Source organism: Pinus tabuliformis, chromosome 2_1, assembly GCF_031772625.1.
Source record: "Pinus tabuliformis cultivar Carrire ecotype Pingquan chromosome 2_1, CPIR1, whole genome shotgun sequence".
Lineage (NCBI taxonomy): Eukaryota > Viridiplantae > Streptophyta > Pinopsida > Pinales > Pinaceae > Pinus > Pinus tabuliformis.
The window spans coordinates 50,162,268-50,183,805 of NC_142299.1; positions in this window are offsets into that span (position 1 = coordinate 50,162,268).

The following is a 21,538-nucleotide window of genomic DNA, read 5'->3' on the forward strand; positions in this document are numbered from 1 at the left end:
CACAAATGAACAATTCTTGGATGATAATATGACAATACCTCCTTTCTATATATAGGAGTCTAAGTGGTCCCAATATAATTAGAGCCTACATAACAATAATATTGTAGGGGCACAACAATAACAATAGTGGGCTTCTATGGGGCACAATAATAACAACATGGGGATTACATGGGCACAACGATACAATAAGGGGGTTGCACTAATAACAATAAGGGACTACACTAGTAGTATAGGGACCTAACATAGAAATAAGGGCATTAACTAGGCAATGAGAAATGAAAATTATGGAATATCAAAGAGAATGTTCAAAGCATTGTACCAAAAGATGATAAAAAAGGAATTAGAAACACATAAGAGGGGATAAAATTGGAAAGTGAAGAAAAACTTGAACATGCTCATCTCAAGAGTCAATTCATGGGTGGACAAGGGTAGTCAAAGAAAAATCTACAAATACAATAAGATACTAAAAGAAGCCTTGAGAGGAGGAAGTGGGCATTATGAAGACACATAAAAGGAAGGACACCCAATGGGATAATTGAAGCAATAAATAGGCCAATTGAGATGGAAAACTTCCCTTGGTGGACAACACCTACCATCCAATTACAATTTTCCAATTTGTGAGCGTCACATTGACACTCTTCTCATAAACACTCTTTAACTAATAAAGTCCTCTCACCAATCCTTCAATAAACAACAATTCCATTGATCTACATACTTGTATTTTTCTCTTTTAGTCAACACATGCATGCTAATTACCTCCAATTTAGTTGATAACAACCAATTGGTTATCTTCTTCATCAATCTTCATTTAGTTGGTTCTTCTTAGTTAACTTGGCTAGTTGACTTCCTCATTCAACTCTACCTCGTTCAATCTTCATCTTAATCGTATTTTTCTTTAGTCCTCCCCTTTTTAGAAGTTTATAATCCATCGTAAACTTATCAGTCTTGAAGAATATAAGGAAAAATCCCATATAGCTACATGAGATATAAAGAAGGATATAATGCCTCCATCTCATCATCCATCTCCCATGTAGCTTCATCGGGCCCAAAGTACTTCGACTGCACTTTAACTTGCTCTATTGCTCGGTTCCAGAGCATGAGTTGTTTTCGTTGCAATATGCATTGTGGCTCTGGCTGGAACTCTCCCACTGGTTCCACCTGCAATACAGACTAATCAATCACATGATCAACATCATGCACATATATCTTAAGCAATGAAACATGGGAAACACCATCGACTTTCACCGTTAGCGGTAGTGAAAGTCTGTAGGCCACTGGTCCAATCCTCTCCAGGATCTCAAAATTCCCATCATACCGAGGTGCCAGCTTGGCACATAACTCAATCTTCAAGGAGCTCCTCTTGGGATTGATGCACAATTACACATGCTCCCCAACCTAAAACTCCTTGAATTCTCTATGCCAATTTGCATAACTCTTCTTCCTATCCTATGTTGCCTTCAAATTCCTTTTAATAACCTGCATCTCTCGCTACATCTTAGCCAACATATCCGATCCAATGAACAACTTGTTCACTAGATCACTCCAGTTGATGGGAGTATTACAAATCTTCCCATAGAGAGCATCAAATGGACTCATCTTCAAGGATTCTTGATACCCATTATTATAAGAAAACTCGACCAGTGGAAGATACTCCTCCCACTTCCTCTACTGATGCATGGCATACATCCTCTACATGTCCTCAAGAATCCTATTAACGCTCTTCGTCTATCCATATGTCTACAAACAATAAGTTGTACTGAAGGATAACTCTGTCCCAAAGCCTACAAACAACTCCTTCCAAAAATTGGAAGTGAACATGGAATCTCTGTCTGATATGATCTTCTTTGGAACTCCATGTAACCTTACTATCTCATTGATGAAGATCTGATCCACCTCACTAGCTGAATTAGCAGACTTCACTACAATGAAGTGAGCTACCTTGCTCAACCTATCAACCACAACCATGATGTAATCATGTTTTCTCAATGTCCTTGGAAATCCTGTAATGAAGTCAATGGAAATGACCTCCCAATCCTGGAATCAAAATAGGCTACAATAAACCAGTTGGGTGCTTGCATTCTACTTTCCCCGGTTGGCAGTCCAAACAACCTGCAACAAACTCAACTGCCTCTTTCTTCAAATTCGGCCAATTGTAGAACTTATTGATAGTTGTCAAAATCTTCTATTATCCCGGGTGGCCTGAATATATCTTGACATGAAACTCTCTCAAGATAAGATTATTTGATTTGTTGCTATCTGACACATGAATCTTGCTCCTGAATCGAACCAAACCATCTTTTATGAGTTGATAATCCTCATACCTATCACCTTCACCTTGTTGCTGCAATCTTTGCTTTAATGGTTGATACCTCTCATCATGTTGCCCTACCTGTAAGATCTACTCCTGCAAATCTGTCCCATAAGAGATCATAGCTGAAATGTGATTCACATGTACTCTCCTACTAAGAGCATCTGCAACTCGGTTCTCCTTGCCCTTGATGTACCTTATCTCAAAATAAAACTCAATGAGATTATCCAACTCTCTAGCTTACCTTGCATTCATATTGGGTTGGTCAAACAAGTATCTCAGTCCACTGTGATCACTCATCAAGATGAGCCTCCTGCCAAGTAGATAATGTCCCAACATCTTCAATGTGTGAATGATAATTGACAACTCAATATCACGAGTCACATACTTTTGCTCGTGCTTAATCAACTTCCTTGATTCATAGAAAAACACTTGTCCTTCATGCATCAAGACTCCACCAAGTCCTTCCTTACAAGCATATGTACAAACCACAAAATCCTTATCAGGATCTGCAAGTTTCAAAACTGAAGCGTTTGTAAGCAACTACTTCAACTGCTCAAAACTAGCTGCACACTCCTCGATCCATTCAAACTTCTTCCCTTTCCTCTGCAAAGATGTAATAGGATATGCAATCTTAGTGTAGAAATTAATGTGTAGATTCAATACGGCTCATGAAATTTGCTAAATCACAAGACTTGAAGTTACTCTACTGATCTGCAAAAGTTAATTCACGATCTAAAATCAGAATCATAGACATGCAAGAGGAAACATCACACATGCACAAATAGTTATCTAGGGGAAAACAACTTCTCAAAACCTCTTACTATATATACTGTATTAATATGAGAATAAAGAAGAAATGCATATGCTTTCTCAAGCTTGAGCACACCCTGCAAGTGTATAATCTATCCCTCTTCTTGACTGCTGAATCTGACCAACACTTAGCCAATTTTCAAACCCTCCAAGATCCTATTTCCTTGCATTGTTCTCTTGGGAAATTGCCCCTATTTTTTAGGAATTTCACACTATGGAATTACGTAATTGCCTTAGGTATTCCTCTGACTGCATGTGCTACCTGTACACATTGGAATATGCTACAACTAATAGTACACTGCGTTGGAATCTCCATCTCAATCGGGTAACTCGAATTCTCTACATGCAACAATTATTTTGGGTTGATTGACCAGTTAACTAGTTGATCACTAAGTGTGGTTGAAGTTCCACTTGCACAACTTAACCTCCACTAGTTCTTCTAACAATTAGAACTAGTTAAATTGACAATTACTCAAATCAACTTAAATAGATTGCTACAAGTTAGCAACCAAACATAGTGAACTGAACTCAAGCTTCCCAACTCCAATTAACTAAGTTAACTGAGTGACAAGTGCTATGTCACATCAGTTAACTACCTCCAAGTATTTTGTTGAAATAGAAGTTCGAATTTTAATCTAGTTTGACCAAGGCAAAGTCAAAACTAGATTTTCTTGCTCCATTTTCAACATTCCCTTTCGGCAAGAAAGGAATTATCAACCAACCTATCATGCACACGTGGAACTCAAAATTCCCTCTTGACAAGGCCTTTGTCAAAATATCAACATCTTGTTCCTCTGTTGGAGTGTACTGCAACAATATAATCCACCTTTGCACACAATCCCGTAGATGGTGATACCAGATATCAATATGCTTGGATCAATCGTGAAAAACATGATTTCCAGAGAGTTTTATACAATTCTGATTATCATAGTAAATATGTAACATCCCTCGTGAAAATTCCATGTAATAAAAGTTAATAAAGGCAAAATAATAACCATAGTTGATGGGACACTTATTCCAAGCTGAATGTTGGGCAAAAGCATAGTGATGGGGATCACTTGTGGTTAATTAATGGCTAAGGAAATTGGCAAAGGCAATGGCAAAGGATTTGGAAAGGAAAAGTGGAATTTTGACACTTTTATTTATGAAAATAATGGAAATTAGGAGAAAAGGGAGGTGAAAGGTCATAGGTTGCATGTGAGGAGGAAAATGAAGAAAATAGAGGCCTCATTAATAAAAAGGCTTCTAAGGATCAGTTCACAGACTTTTGTCAATTCAGTTTGGGAGTTGTTTCTCTATTCTCTCTCTCTCATATTCTTGAACGCTTAGACTTTTCTTGGATCACTCTTGGAGAGTGTGGAATACTTGGCGTTTTGGAGCAATAAGGCAAAGGAAGAGTAGCAAAAGCGCAAGAGGACATCGAGATCAACAACCACAATGGGTTTTTCTTACAGGTATCGAGTTGCATGTATGTTTTCCTCACTAGTTTTAGCATGCATGGTATATGCATGTGGTTTATTAGTCATGATCTATCATTGGCATGGAGGATTGCCTGGATTGACAGTGGATTTGCATAGCCTTGCTATTTCCTAGATAGCCATGGTGTTGTGGGTTAATTTTTGTTTTTGTGGTTGGTTCTCATGTTTCCTTTATCTTTGGTTGAGTTACTAGTTCCTGGAAGCCTTGTAACATCTTGGTTTGAGTTACTAGTCCTGGAAGCCTTGGTTGGACAAATGCTCTAGAAGCCTTGGTTGGAAAAATACTCTGGACGCTGGCGACAACTGTGGGTTGAGTTACTAGTCTTGGAAGCCTTGGTTGGAACACACGCTTTGGAGCCCTGGAAGGCTTGGGTAGAGATCAATATGGTGATGGTTTGTGATGTCCAACAGTGAGGTCGAATCACTATTTTATGGGTTGAGGAGGTTTGGCCTTTGGAAGCCCTGGTTCGGTTTTTATGGTTATTCCATGAGATCTCTCATTTATGCTGGAATATGGCAGAGGGGTGACTAGCTGAAGAGAGATTTGGATCAGCCATGTCTACAGTCGGGTGATACGTGGAAGTCCCACACCTTGTTGGCCTTTTCCTCATTAATATGAGGTTATTTCTCCTTGTTAATTCATGCGTATTATACAAGTTTATATGTGGATGATATGGCTGTTATTTCCTTGGTATTTTTGTTGTTATTATGTTGGTTATGAACATGTATTATGAGAGTGGTTATGTATGCCTCTCATCATGTTTTTACTTGTAAATGAATGAACATTGTATCTATGGCCTAATAGATGAAATTGTAGCTAATGTGTTGAGGCATCAATGCTTCTTAGAAATTCTTAGATAAGTATGAGACCCCTATGCTCAATTATGTTGTTAAGACTGGTAGCTTTCATGTTTGTGACATGTTTGATGAAATGCCTATCATGGTTAGATGGGGTCCAATCTATTCCTTGTCAATGTTTTTGCAAATGTGTCATTGTTCTACTGTGTAAATTTATCTCTGAAGGCGTCATTGAGTTCTGGGCAGTGACCTGGGCTTTGGGCCTAAAAAAGTGGCAAAAATCCTAGAGTCGTAGACACAAAAATGGGCAAAAATGTCCCCGGAAGCTCGCTTGTCCTTACTGTGGGAGCGTCTATAGCCTCTTGGATGCATGTTGGTCCATATCAAGGGAGTGACTAGGGGTTTGATGCACTAAAACTTCAGTGGGACTTAGGGGATGGTTACTTGAGTGGTTGGGATGACCCTTGGGAGTTCTATTGCTGATGTGGAAGGCCTGTGTGATGTGTTCCGTTGGTTCCACTTCTTTAACTGACACATAGGGAGTCAAATCATATCATAATAACTTCTTGTCACATGTTTACCCCGGTTGGCCAGTTACTTGGGTAGTTGTGGGAGGAGGGTGTTACAGAGTGGTATCAGAGTGGGCTTCATTCTTTTTGGGTGGTGTCTAGTTTGCGTTCTTTTTGGGTGATATTTGATACCACAAAGTGGTATTAGAGCATGGTTCACCCCTCAGACTGGATGAGTTATGTGTTGGTCATGCATTCATGTCCATTGCATATGTGTTTATTATGTTGTGAGGCCATGTGCTTGTTGCATTTGTATGGTATTGGTTATTGTTGTAGTGAGGTCGTCATCGGAAGTTGATGGTGCTGTTGTGGAGTGTGTCATCATGAGTGTATGGTTGATTATGCATTATTTATCCACGTTAGTATTCACATGTGGTCAAGTGTACTGTGATGTGGTGGTTGTTGTCATCCACGAGGTCATGGTGTGTAGTTTATATGGTTGTGCATTGATGACTGGACCCTAGCTAGAATGATGGTTATATGGTTATATTCTTATGCGTTATATTTCTATATGTTGTCATGATTATGTTATACATGTATTACATTGATTTGTTGATCCCGCAAACGAGGTATCCTCCCCGAATGATGCTAATGTACGTTGGTTTATTGTGATTTGGTTTAGTTGACATGATATACCTTGTAGGAAGAATATCAAAGATAAGTAGCAAGATGGTAGACTATAGTTCCCAAGACTATCCCTAAGGATCATATGAGCAACGTGGTGTTGGGCACTCTTTTGATTTGGAAGAAACATTGAGAAGCTTAAAGGCATAAATAAGGAGTTGTAAGTAGGCATTGACAAAATCATATAGGAACAGGAGAAACAATTAGATGTAAATGCAGTGATACTTCAGAGTTTGTTAGAATTGCAGCGACAAGGACCACTTCGGATCAGCCATGAGCAGGAGGACATAATTAATGGGGCATATGGAAAGAAGTCTCCTGGTGGGTGTTGGGTAGCGGAGGTCCCGCGTAACGGTTTTAGGGCTTAAAGCCTAGAAGTTTGGGAAATAATATTGTAAATCTCCGAAATGCGCGAGCGAGAAATGCGCCCAAAAATATTATAGAATAATAGGAAGTAGGTCGGTCTACCCATGGTCCGCGGACTAGGGGAATGTATAAGTAGAGCGAGGCTCTAAGGGTAGAAGGCAGTTAAGTTTTGGTTTTGGATCTGGATGATTATGGGTTTGTGAAGGCAATATTCTCTGCATCTGTAAGTCTGAGTCAAGGGTGTTGGTAGATAGATAGAGGCTCTGCAACTATGTGCGTAGAGGCCTGGTAGAGTTCGCAGCTGTGTGCACAGACCCCTCTAGCTGAGTGTGCAGGGCAGATCTGGTTGTATTAACGAAATATATTAATAAAGATAATTTGTTTTCTGAAATATCGCGGATCTATTGTGTTCTGGTTTATGCATATGTTATATGAGTTATATCTCTTTGTAATTGCGCACACTGGGTCTTATTGTTAAATGTTTGCTTAAAAACTATAACAAGAAGATTAGATCTATAATAATTTCTGTAATAAGAAAGTACACCTGCAGTCCGATAAGTAGTACAGAAGTGGTGTGAGGCCACGGGATAGTTCGCGACCCTCCCCAGACCACATCAAGACATCCCAAGGGTGCTGAAACCTTGTTGCAGCACCCTCCCCTGCTACCTCGGGTGAGACCTCAGTCCGCGCTCTGCGGGTTGTTGTTAAAAGGGTTGGTAGCTGCAGGATTTGTTTGGCTAAAAACTCTTCTGAACCTGGGTCAGGGCCCAATAAGCCAACAAATGGTTCCGTTGCTGGGACCGGGATCTACCTAAGGCGTGTTTGATGTCGGTAGTTTGGAACCCTACCAGAAAAGAGATTGAAGATTGATTGGATTAGAAGCGGTACGCGTTCAAAAGTTTAGCATGGTGAACATGATTAAGTTGCCTGTGTCCAAAGGAGTAGGAAGTGAAGACCCAGAACAGTTTTGGTTCATAGTGAGGGCAGTGTGGGAAGCGCACAGAGTTACGGACGATAATATTAAAAAGGCTACCCTGGTGAGTGCACTACAAGATCGCACGTTGAATTGGTATATTAAGCACTCTAGCAATTATCCCAATGCCGGAATAGCAGAGATCCAGGATGCGCTAAAAAAGGAGTTTAATCGGCTGAAATTAGAGACGCAGTCGATCATAGGATTCAAGGAGATTGTGATGCTGCTAAGAGAAACCCCTTGGGATCTGGATCAAAGACTGAAGAGTATGATCTGAGAGGCTAACATGACGCTGACAGATGCGCAACACTACGCGTGGTTTGTGGCGTCTTTGACACCACACCTGAGGACGACGTTATCACAACAAAAGATCTCAACCCAAGATGAAGCATTAGAGATAGCAATGAGGTTGCATGAGACTCCAATACAGGATCCTGGGTTGGGAGTTCAACAGATCCACGCGCAAATACAAAATCTATGCTTGGAAATGCAGAGTCTGAAACAGGAGAAGGCGCCCAGGCCGGAAGTGCGTGAGGAGGTGTGGTGCGTAAAGTGTAAAGGCCAGGGCCACGATAAGGATCATTGTCTGATATTCACAAACTACTTAACAGTGGGGGGACCAATGCCGTTGTGACCAGAGGCACAAGCAGGGCCAAGCGTGGCGCCCTCGCTCTGGTGTGCAATCTATCAGGTGGGAGGAAAGCACAACACGGACAACTGTCACCTACTGCAAAAGTTTACCCAGACCCCCTAGCAGCTATTTTGCAATTTTTGCAGATCGGTGGGCCACGATGAACGAGACTGCCGTAGTTATGAATTATTGATGGATCGAACACCGGCCTACAGGATGCAGACCAAGGCGCGAGGTCAGGATCCAGCCGCGACGATAGCGCGCGGTGGGTTCCAGGGGCGAGGACGAGGACGAGGAGGAATGGGGCCAGGAAGGGGCCGCAGGCAGCTAATCTGTTACAACTGTGGAGGACCAGGACACTACACGCAAGATTGTACTAATCCGACCAGAATATCATGCCCCTACTGTGAGCAGTTCGATCATGAAATGATAGATTTCCCCACACTGATAGCGCAGATCCGTGAGAAAAGGGCAGCACAACCCACGACGACGTAGAACGTCCAAATGATGAGGTCCGAACCGCATGAAGAAGACCCCAACGTGAACATGATGCTCAAAAGTGGCATGGCCACAGGGGAGGATAAAGGGAAACTAACCAAGGAAGATGCAGGGGTTTGCAAGGAGACATGTCTGGAAGCTAGGAAGAGCTTCGCAGAGGTCTCTACCCTAGGTAGTAGGGATCAACCCGAGCTAGAAAGGGATCCCTCAATGCTAACTACCTTTTTGGAGACGTGCATGAAATTGCTTCGCGACAATAGGGCGGTTAAAGGCTTAGAAGAACTAATAACTAGGTGCGCGGGATCGGGTGAACCGTGTGTGGTTCGAAAATTGGGGAAATATGCTTCGTGTACTGGACAGGAAATGCGATTAACAATGCAAATTGGCGACTATGAGATGGATCAGATCATTCTGGACTTAGGCTCAGATGCAAATGTGCTACCTAAACAGACTTGGGAGCGCATGAGCAAGCCCACACTACAATGGTACCCTATTCAGTTGCGGATGGCGAACCAATAGAAGATCTTGCCCATGGGAAGACTGCAAGGAATTACCTTATATATAGATGGTGCGAGCACACAAACAAACTTTGAGGTAATAGAAATCATGGATGAAAGTAGCCCTTACCCTACGTTGTTAGGGATAGACTGGGCCACCGATATGAATGGGGTCATTAATTTAAAGAAACAGAAAATGATATTTGAGAAGAAGTCACTTTGCGTATTCATTCCGCTAGACCCGGCTAAAGGACTGTGTTACACTCAACCCGTGCGCGAAGAAGGAAGTGATGATGAAATGGATTGTATCTACAAGATCACTGCACGTAATCAAGATTGGGTCAATCCAACTGCAGAAGGCAGAATATCATGGGAACGTGCAGAGTCCTGCACTGCAGATTCAGATGAGGAAGACAAGCAGTGGCATAATCGGCTGAATGGAGTAACAATGTTAAACTGCAATATAATGACAAGGGCGATGTATTGCGTAAGAGCTCAGGATCGAGAACTGTCGATGTATGATGGACTGACCACGGTAGATGAATTCCTGACCAAGTTTGAAAGCATGGTACCAGCGCACCAACGGTTCGATGCGTTAAAATGGGCATTGCGTGCGATGCCTGCACGTTGGTGGGGAACACATGAAGGAAACTTTGAAGACTGGCGCAACTACAGGCAGATGATGCAGATAAGATTTGGGAAGCCAGAATTACGAATAACTGAGAAATACGATGGACGTGATGACCCGCGCATGCACCTTACCCGATGGGTCCAAGCCTATGGAGAAGAGCCTCAACCAGAGTGGGTACACTTGTTTTATCATTCCCTGGATGTCATCCCAAGGAACTGGTACACTGAAACAAAGCTCCGACATGGTACAAGCGAATGGGATATCTTGCACGAAGGGTTTTTATTAACATTCTTATTTGAGGACCAATGGATGGACACTGTTGACGATGTGTTGCAAGTAGTAAAGGCCACCATTTTCAAAGTACCAGTGGAATTGGAAGAAATAGTGCAGCCAGACTGGTCACACCAGCTGACCCGGGCCCTTGAATGTTACAACATACAGATCGAAGATGATGAGGATGATCCCAGAAACATCAATATTCCAAAAACAAAGGGGAGTCATGAGGTGCGCGGACTAGCGATTGAGGACCCCGACATCACCGCGCCGCTGAAAACGAAACAAGTGAACATTGGTATGGAGGAGGAACCGAAGTATGCAACACTTGGAGACTATTGGGATGATGCAACAGTGGATAAGGTTGTTGAGTTACTTCGTGAATATCAGGATTTATTCTCGACCAAAATCACGGAGCTAAAAGGAATCATTGGCGACCTGGGGATGATGAAGACAACTCTGAAGTCGGATGCGAAGCCAGTCAAGCAGTGGCCCTATCAGTTCAATCCAAAATATAAAGCAAAGGTCCGTGAAGAATTGGATAAAATGCTTGTAGCAGGAATAACTGAACGAGTGGAGGAATTTGACTGGGTAAGTCCTATGGTTGTACAGGAGAAGAAACAGAAAGGAGAGATTCACATCTGTGTGGATCTCAGGAAGCTCAACGATGCATGTGTTAACGATCCATTCCCGATGCCATTTACAGACGAAGTACTGGAAAATGTGGGTGGATAGGAAGCTTACTCCTTCACGGACGAATTCTCGGGGTACCACTAGATCAAGATTTCGTCGGAGGATACCTTCGCAACTGAATGGGGCTGTTTTTAGTACACTATGATGCCCTTTGGACTGAAGAATGCACCGGCAATATTCTCGCGCATCGTGGTAGCTGCGTTCAAGGAATTTATACACAAGTTCTTGGAAGTATATCTTGATGATTGGATCGTATTTGGACTAGTTAAGAAACATACTGCGAGCTTACGGTTAATGCTGGATACGTGCCGACGACACCAAATTGCACTAAATCTAAAGAAGTGTACTTTCCTCGTCCCCTTTGGGAACTTGCTCGGCCATGTGGTTTGTAGGCAAGGCCTCATGGTGGACCTGGCAAAGATTGCTGTCATACTCAATTTGCAAGTGCCGCGAAGTGTCAAGCAGTTGCGCGCCACACTGGGACACACTGGTTACTATCGAAAGTTCATCAAGAGCTACACGCAAATCACGACACTGATGGAACAGTTGTTGAAAAATGACGCTACTTATTGCTGGAATGAGGAATGTAACAAAAGTCTAGAAATGCTCAAGGAAAAGATGGCATCAGCTCCTATCTTGGTCTTTCCAAAATGGGACATTGAATTTCACGTGCATGTTGATGCATCGTGTATCGCGTTGGGCACGGTACTCACACAAGAAGGAGCAGAAGGAATTGATCACCCAATCGCATTTGCAAGTCGACGATTGTCCAAAGCTGAGAAGAACTACTCCACTATAGAGCATGAGGGATTGGCGATGGTATACGCGCTCCAGAAATACTGCCACTACCTACTTGGAGGACACTTTAAGATGTATACTGATCACTTTGTGCTAAAATACCTAGTGAATAAGCCTGTGTTGGGGGGTGCATTTGTAGATGGTTGTTATTATTTCAGGAATATGATTTTGAAGTCATCGTAAAGCCGGGACGTCTAAACGCAGGCCCAGACCACCTATCCTGAATTGAGAATGGTGAAGAACCCACAAACCTAGAGGAGGGGCTACCTGATGCACAACTCTATGCAGTGTGCGTCGTGGATGGCCACTTTGAGGATATCATCCAATTCTTCACCACCGGAACTGCGCTGCAGGGATATTCGGTTCAGTAGAAGAAAGAATTGGTGATACGCATAGCAGACTTTACTGTCATTGCAGGGCACCTTTACAAAATGGGCAACGATGAAATATTACGCCGATATGTACCAGAATTTGAGCGAGGACAGATTCTTGGCAAAGCACACGAGGGGGGGGGGGTGTTGCATGAGGACATTATGCAGTACGCGCCACAGCACAGAAGATTCTTCGCGCAGGACTATGGTGGCCAACTCTACATCAAGACTCCAAAGCGCACTGTCGAGCCTGCAACGTATGTAAATGGACTGGGAAACCTTCGCAGAGGGATGAAATGCCGCTCAAGCCACAACTTACACTGCAACCATTCAAGAAATGGGCAATCGATTTTGTGGGGCCTATCACACCTCCAGGGAAGACGGGTGCATGCTATATCATCACCAAGGCAGAATACTTGACTCGATGGGCGGAAGCACAGCGAGTTAAGGACTGCACGACCGCTACAACTGCGAAATTTTTATTTGAGAATCTGTTAACAAAGTTTGGATGTCCAAAAATCCTAATGAGAGACTGCAGAACACACTTCCTGAATGAAACTACCAGCGTGCTCATTGAGGAGTTCCAGATGTATCATCAACAAAGCACACTGTACCATCCGCAGGCAAACGAAATCGTTGAAGCTTTCAACAAGATCCTAGAGACTGCATTGACAAAGGTATGTAATGCGCAGCGGAATGATTGGGATTTGCGCATACCCGCTGTGCTATGGGCATATCGAACAATGTGCAAGAAGTTGACGGGCCAGACGCCTTTTCGGTTAGTCTATGGAAAGGAAGTCGTCATGCCAATGGAGTACATTGTACCCAGTTTGCAAATAGCAGCAACGACAGGCATGGAAAATCGCGTGGCTTTGGAAGAAAGGATCGCGCAACTGGAAGAACTTGAGGAGGAATAGTTTCTGGCGGGATTCCATCAGCAGGTATAGAATTAGTGAGAAAATCTTGGCATGATCACCATATCAAGATACGCACGTTCAAAGAAAATGATCTAGTATTACTCTACGACAACAAGTTCGAGAAATTCCCTGGAAAGCTCTAAACACACTGGTTGGGACCCTATGTAGTACAAGAAGTCACAGATGGGGGCGTCGTCCAGCTTTCCAGGCTGAATGGAGAACCTTTCCCAGGCAGAGTAAATGGCAGTCGCCTGAAGCTCTACACGGGTGGGTCGACCGCATGACTAACTGACCGAAGGACAGTCTCACCACTCCAGGCAGTTGAAAGAGAGTGCGGGACATTAAAGCAATCTATGGGGAAGCTGCGTGACACTCAAGGGGCGTGCAGAATTGATATGACACCAGGGTCGCGGTTGCACCGAAGGGGTTGCACTGCTACATGGATAAGAATAAAGGTGACCGTTGCTGACACTATTCATGACAAGATGTCTGAGTTATGGAAAAAGGGAGCGGGCGGTGGGCAATTAAGAGATGTGGTATGAGCCAGATCTGGAACGATCTACTGCAGGCTTAATGTTACAACACCAAAAAAGGAGGGAACCGACGAATTTGAATTTCGAAACGCTTATAAATCACAGGGGGGCATCCGCTAAACGATCTGCGATTTTGAGGAAAGTAAGCTATTGTGCCTCCCCGCCGAGATGGAGTTGTTCATTATTTACGCTCAAGGAGTAAGCCCAAGGGTTGTGATATGGCCAATGGAGATGCAGGACTTTCTGGATCGTATGGTGTTGACGGTCGTGGGCACCGCGCAGAGTTCAGCACCAATGGTAGGGGATGTGCCGAAAATTTTCAAACACGAAGCAGAACTGGTCCGGATGCCGCTGCCTAACCCCTGGGTTGGCCGGTGCACCATCAAAGATAAGGGAAAGCCTATAAATACGGAGCCAAATGATGGAATTGCAGTTAATAGTTCACCTCTTCAACACCTTGAAGATTGGGATCTCACGGATAGCAGAAATTGTCTTGCAAAATTGCAACATAGGCTACAAAAGACAGTTCGTATAGGCAACTAGAAATTAGAGATTTGCTGCGTTGGCACGAAGAATTCGCGTACGTGGCACCCCAGCTAGAGCAAAAATCCTAGGAGGCGGTGCTCTATGTTAACCAAGCAGAGTAGAATGAGCATCATCGCTTGCGCGAATTAGTGAAGGCAATGGAGTAGGAGTTAGCAGAAGAGTTGTAGAAGACAAAGAGGGAGCAGCAGCACGAAGTGTGTCACTCACAGGGATGGTGGACCGCGGAACGTAGGCAGTGCGTATTGCTGCACCGACTAGTGACTCAGGACGAGTCACGATGATTGTGTTGGGGGCCTGTTGGGTAGCGAAGGCCCCGCGTAACGGTTTTGGGGCTTAAAGCCTAGAAGTTTGGGAAATAATATTGTAAATCTCTGAAATGCGCGGAGCGCGAAATGTAATAGGTCAAGTCAAGGGGTTTTCCACCCAAAAATAATATAGAATAATAGGAAGTAGGTCGGTCTGCCCATGGTCCGCGGACCATGGGAATGTATAAGTAGAGCGAGGCTCTAAGGGTAGAAGGCAGTTAAGTTTTGGTTTTGGATCTTGATGATTATGGGTTTGTGAAGGCAATATTCTCTGTGTCTGTAAGTCCGAGTCAAGGGTGTTGGTAGATAGATAGAGGCTCTGCAGCTGTGTGCACAGAGGCCTGGTAGAGTCCGCAGCTGTGTGCGCGGACCCCTGCAGCTGAGTGCGCAGGACGGATTTGGTTGTATTAACGGAAGATATTAATAAAGATAAGTTGTTTTCTGAAATATCGCAGATCTATTGTGTTCTGGTTTATGCATCTGTTATATAAGTTATATCTCTTTATAATTGCACACACTGGGTTTTATTGTTAAATGTTTGCTTAAAGACTATAACAAGAAGATCAGATCTATAATAATTTCCGTAATAAGAAAGTACACCTGCAGTTCGATAAGTAGTACAGAAGTGGTGCGAGGCCACCGATAAGTAGTACAGAAGTGGCGCGAGGCCACGGGATGGTTCGTGACCCTCCCCAGACCACATCAAGACATCCTAAGGGTGTGGAAACCTAGCTCTAGCACCCTCCCCTGCTACCTCGGGTGAGACCTCAGTCTGCGCTCTGCGGGCTGTTGCCGAAAGGACCGGCAGCTGCAGGATTTGTTTGGCTAAAAACTCTTCCGAACCTGGGTCAGGACCCAATAAGCCGATAGTAGGTACAGGTAAGATAGATATGACACGGTTAAAGATTGCAGATTGTTGGATACTCTAGATAAGAGAGGTGATGGATAAAGGAATTATTCTAGTTCTGGTTCCAACAAGCATTATGATCAACATTGTTATCATCCTTACAAGAAGAGTGATAGGGCATATTTTCGATACGAGTTTAAGAAATAAAAGCCACCTACAATTGATGGTGAGATGAAGAAATCATAAGATGCAGAGGCATGGTTTCTTGGTATGAGGAAGTTCTCTAGGTTGCATGATTATCCAGAGAACATGAAATACATTAACTACATTCAATCTTAAAGGTAAAGTAGATATTTGGTGGGAAGATGTGAATAATTTCATAGGTATTCTTGAGGAGGACTTGACTTGGAAGGAGTTCAAGAGGCTATTATGAAAGAAGTATCCATCAGATAGATATTTTGATGACAGGGCGAAATAATTCTATGAGCTAAAGATGGGATCGATGACAGATGAGGAGTACACTAGCAGGTTCTTGGAGTTTTTGATGTATGTGCCTTATCCCAAGGAGGATAGAGCCAAGATTCAGATATTCATTAGTGGATTACCGATTGCATTCAAAGATAGGATTGAGTTCGATAAGCCTAGATCATTGGAGGAGGCCATCCGAAAGATAAAGCATTGTTATGAGAAGTCAAAGCACAGATCTGAGACTAAGCTAGTCTGGAAAGGTAATGGAAAGAACAAAGGAAAATGGGATAAGAAGTGAGCAAGACCTCAGGGTACAGGTAACAAAGAGAATGCATCACCATTTAAGAAGTTCAATGCATCTTACAGAGGACAAGGACTTCGATCTGAGGAGCAGAATAAGGATGAAGGCTAGAAGCCTTTGCAATGTTGGACTTGTGGAGGAGAGCATCATAGGAGAGATTATACACAACATCAGGTTGGTAGACCGCAAATATACAATGCTCAGTAGGCACAGACAGTGGGAGATGTTGGGTAGAGTATTCCTAGGATCTACACAGTGTTGGATAACAGACAAGCAGATCACTAGACATCTATTATTGAGATGGACAGTAATATTTGTGATCAAGTTGTTTCTATTTTGATTGACCTTGGATCTAATTATAGTTATGTTAATCCTGACCTAGTGGATAAGTGTGGTTTGAATAAAGAAGTGCATGAAGAGTCTTGGTTAGTGCATTTGGCTACAGGTACCAAGAAGAGAGTTCATTATTGGGTAAGAGCTTGTGCATTTGATTTGAATGGCATGCCTACTGCAACACATTTGAATGTATTACCATTGGGATCATACAATATCTTGTTGGGTATGGATTGGTTGTACCTTCATAGAACCAAGGTGGATTTTTATGACAAATCCATTGAGTGCTTAGATGACAATGGGGAATAGAGAGTCTTGCGGGGTAAGAAGAAAGCAACATCAGTTATAATGGTTATAGCTATGTAGACCAAGCGTAATCGCAGGAAAGGGTGCATGTTATTTGCAGTGCACATTTCTAGTGACAAAGATAAGGAAGTTGAGTATGCAGCTGTTTTGAGCATGTACCCAGTTCTACAACAGTTTCAAGATGTATTTCCTGCATACGTTTCAGAGTTTCCACCTCACAGGGAAGTAGACTTTTCTATTGAGTTGGTACCAGGGGAAACTCTGGCATCGAAGGCACCTTATAGGATGAGTACACCTGAGTTGGTAGACTTGAAGTTGCAAGTTGAAGGAAATGTTATACAAGGGATAAATTAGGCCAAGTGTATTGCCATGGGGTGCACCAATATTGTTTGTGAGGAAGAAGGATGGTACTCTCAGGTTGCACATTTATTACAGACAATTGAACAAAGTGACCATCAAGAACAGGTATATGTTACTAAGGATTGATGACTTGTTCAATCAGGTGAAGGGAGCAACAATTTTCTCGAAGATTGATCTGAGATTCATATATCATCAGATACCCATTAAATAAGAGGACATCTACAAGACAAGTTTCTGGACTAAGTATGGGCATTATGAATTTGTTGTAGTTCCATTTGGTTTAACTAATGCTCCAACTATCTTTATGTGGCTTGTTGAATAGTGTGTTGCGTCTGTATTTGGACATGTTTATTATTATGTTCATTGATGATATATTGGTATATTAAAAAAATCAAGAAGAGAATGTCGAGCATTTAGCAGTAGAGTTGAGATTGTTGAGAGAGCATTAATTGTATGCTAAGCTCGGCAAGTGTAGCTTCTTTCAGATTGAGGTACACTACTTGGGACATGTGGTTTCCAAGGATGGCATAGCAGTGGATCCAAAAAAGGTAAGAGCTATCATGGAGTGGGAAGCTCCCAGGAATGTGGATGAGGTGAGATCTTTCATGGGGTTAGCAGGTTATTACAGGAGGTTCATCAGGAACTTCTCGTAGATTTCTTATCCTATCACATCATTGCAGAGGAAAGGTAAGAAGTTTGAATGGATAGAGGAGTGTGCAGCCAGTTTTGAGCAGCTCAAGCAGTTGTTGACACATGCACCAGTGTTAAAGATTGCAGATCTGAACAAAGAGTTTGTAGTATGTATAGATGCTTGCAAGAGAGGACTTGGTGGAGTCCTTATGCAGGATGGACAGGTGGTATGCTATGAGTCACAGAAACTAAATGAGCACGAGAAGAACTACCTGACACATGATCTTGAGTTGGCAACGATCATACATGCATTGAAGATGTGGAGGCATTATCTTCTTGGCAGGAGGTTTGTATTGATGAGTGATCATAGTGGTTTGCAGTATCTATTTGACCAACCAAATTTGAATGGAAGGCAGGCTTGGTGGTTGGCCACGATCAATGAGTTCAACTTTGAGATCAGGTATATCAAAGGTAAAGAGAACATGGTGGTAGATGCTCTTAGCAGGTGGATACAGATAAATCACATAACAACTATGATCTCCTACGAGACATATTTATAGGATATGATCTTGCAGACATGTCAACAGGATGATAGGTATATGAATATTGTGCACAGGTTGCAGCAGAGTACATGTACAAGTATAGGTAGTGGTACAAGTACATGTATAGGTAGTGGTATAAGTATAGGTAAATGTAGTGGTATGGGTACATGTATAGGTACAAGTAGTAGTATAGGTACAGGTACAGATGCAGGTGCATAGGATGTGGACTATCATCTCACGATAGATGGATTGGTTAAATTTAGGGACAGGATATATCTGCCAGATAACAGTGAGCTCAAGAAGGTGATCTTGATGTAGTTTCATGCGAAACCATATTCAAATCACCTAAGTTATCAGAAGACGTTGACAACAGTGAAAAAATTCTATTATTGACCGAATTTGAAGAGAGATTGAGCAGATTTTGTGGCTAGGTGTTTGGATTGGCAACAAGTGAAGGAGGAGTGTCAACATCCAAGTGAATTTCTACATCCGATTCGATTCTAGAGTAGAAATGGGAGGTCATTTCCATGGACTTTATCACAGGTTTGTCGAGGATAGTGATACAACATGATTCCATCGTCGTAGTGATGGACAGGTTGATAAAGGTAGCTCACTTCATTCCAGTGAAGTCTAAATTCTCAGCAAGTGATGTAGCATAGGTCTTCATCAGGGACGTGGTTAGATTACATGGAGTTCTGAATAAGATTATGTCAAACAGGGATGCAAAGTTCACTTCCAAGTTCTGGAAGGAGTTATTTGCAATTTTGGGCATAGAGTTGGCCTTTAATACAACATATGATCCGCATAAAGAAGGACAGATAGAGAGGGTCAACAAGATATTCCAGGACATGTTGAGGATGTATGTGATGCATCAACAACGAAAGTGGGAAGAGTTTCTTCCACTGGTAGAGTTCACTTACAACAATGGGTATCAGGAGTCATTGAGGATGAGTCTGTTTGAGGCATTGTATGGGCAGAGTTGTAATACTCCCATCAGTTGGAGTGATCCAGTTAACAGGGTGTTGATTGGACCAGACATGTTGGCAGAAATGGAACAAAAGTGTAGGTAATTAAGAATAATTTGAAAGCAACACAAGATAGGAATAAGAGTTATGCAGATCAGAATAGGTTGTTCAAGGAGTTCTAGGTTAGGGAACATGTGTACTTGCGCATCAAACCGAAGAAGAACTCCTTGCGGATTGGATCATGTGCCAAGATGGCACCTTAGTTTTGTGGACCTTTCAGGATTATTGAGAGGATTGGGCCAGTAGCCTATTGACTTGCACTACCTCAGAAAGTGAAATTCCATGATGTTTTCCATGTGTCATTGCTTAAGAACTATGTTAAAGATGTCGATCATGTGATTGATTGGTCTGTATTGCAGGTGGAGCTAGAAGGAGAATTCCAACTGGAACCACGATTCATTTTGCAGAGAAATATGCTCATGCTCTGAAACTAAGCAATCAAGTAGGTTAAAGTGCAATGGAAGCACTTTGGGCCCGATGAAGCTACATGGGAGATGGCGGATCAGATGTGGGCTATGTATCCTTCCTTATTCGTTGGTTGAGCGAATGTTTTGGTATATGTCTTTAATAAAGGTTTTTGGTACATGTTTGGTGATGTTTGGTATATGTACATATGTATATGGATGTAAATACCGCCATGAGCTATGTTATAAAGCTCCAATAAGCGATATGGGTGTCATGTCATTATGATGTTATACTTGTTATGTTGTCATGTTGGTTTGCTTCTTGGCAGGATGATCATTATAAATAGCGCAATGGGCTAAGTTATAAAGCTCCATGGGCATTATGTTTTGCTTACAACAACCTTGTTGGTTGTAGGTGTTGTTGAACACCGAGGATTGTGTTCCCTAAGGGGGAGGGTTCTGTAACAACCCTGTTGAAAATTCCATGTAATAAAAGTTAATAAAGGCAAATAATTTGATGGGACACTTATTCCAAGTTGAATGTTGGGCGAAAGCATAGGGATGGGGATCACTTGTGGTTAATTAATGGCTAAGGAAATTGGCAAAGGCAATGGCAAAGGATTTGGAAAGGAAAAGTGGAATTTTGACACATTTATTTATGAAAATAATGGAAATTAGGAGAAAAGGGAGGTGAAAGGTCATAGGTTGCATGTGAGGAGGAAAATGAAGGAAAATAATGGAAAATGAAGAAAATAGAGGCCTCATTAATAAAAAGGCTTCTAAGGATCAGTTCACAGACTTTTTTTAGTTTAGTTTTGGAGTTCTCTCTCTATTCTCTCTCTCTCATACTCTTGGACACTTAGAGTTTTCTTGGAGCACTCTTGGAGAGTGTGGCATACTTGGAGTTTTGGAGCAAGAAGGCAAAGGAAGAGCAAGAAAGTGCAAGAGGACATCGAGATCAACAACTACAGTGGGTTTTTCTTGCAAATACTAGGTTGCATGTATGTTTTCTTCACTAGTTTTGGCATGCATGGTATATGCATGTGGTTTATTGGTCATGATCTATCATTGGCATGGAGGATTGCCTAGATTGACAGTGGATTTGCCTAGCCTTGCCATTTCCTGGATAGCCATGGTGTTGTGGGTTCATTTCTTTATTTTTCTGGTTGGTTCTCATGTTTCCTTTAGCTTGGGTTGAGTTACTAGTTCCTAGAAGCCTTGGTTGGACAAATTCTCTGGAAGCCTTGTAACAATTTGGGTTGAGTTACTAGTCCTGGAAACCTTGGTTGGTCAAATGCTCTAGAAGCCCTTTGTGGGTTGAGTTACTAGTCTTCGAAGCCCTGGTTAGACAAACGCTCTAGAAGCCTGATGACAACTGTGGGTTGAATTACTAGTCCTGGAAGCCTTGGTTGGAACAAACACTCTGGAGCCTTGGAAGGCTTGGGTAGAGACTAATATGGCGATGGTTTGTGATGTCCGACCGTAAGGTGGAATCACTATTTGATGGGTTGAGGAGGTTTGGCCTCTAGAAACCCTAGTTCGGTTTTGTTGGATTGTTCCATGAGATCCCACATTCATGCTTGGAATATGGAACAAGGATGACTGGTTGAAGAGAGATTTGGCTCAACGATGTTTACGGGAAGATGGTTCGTGGAAGTCCCACACTTGTTTGGCCTTTGCATCATTAATATGAAGTTATT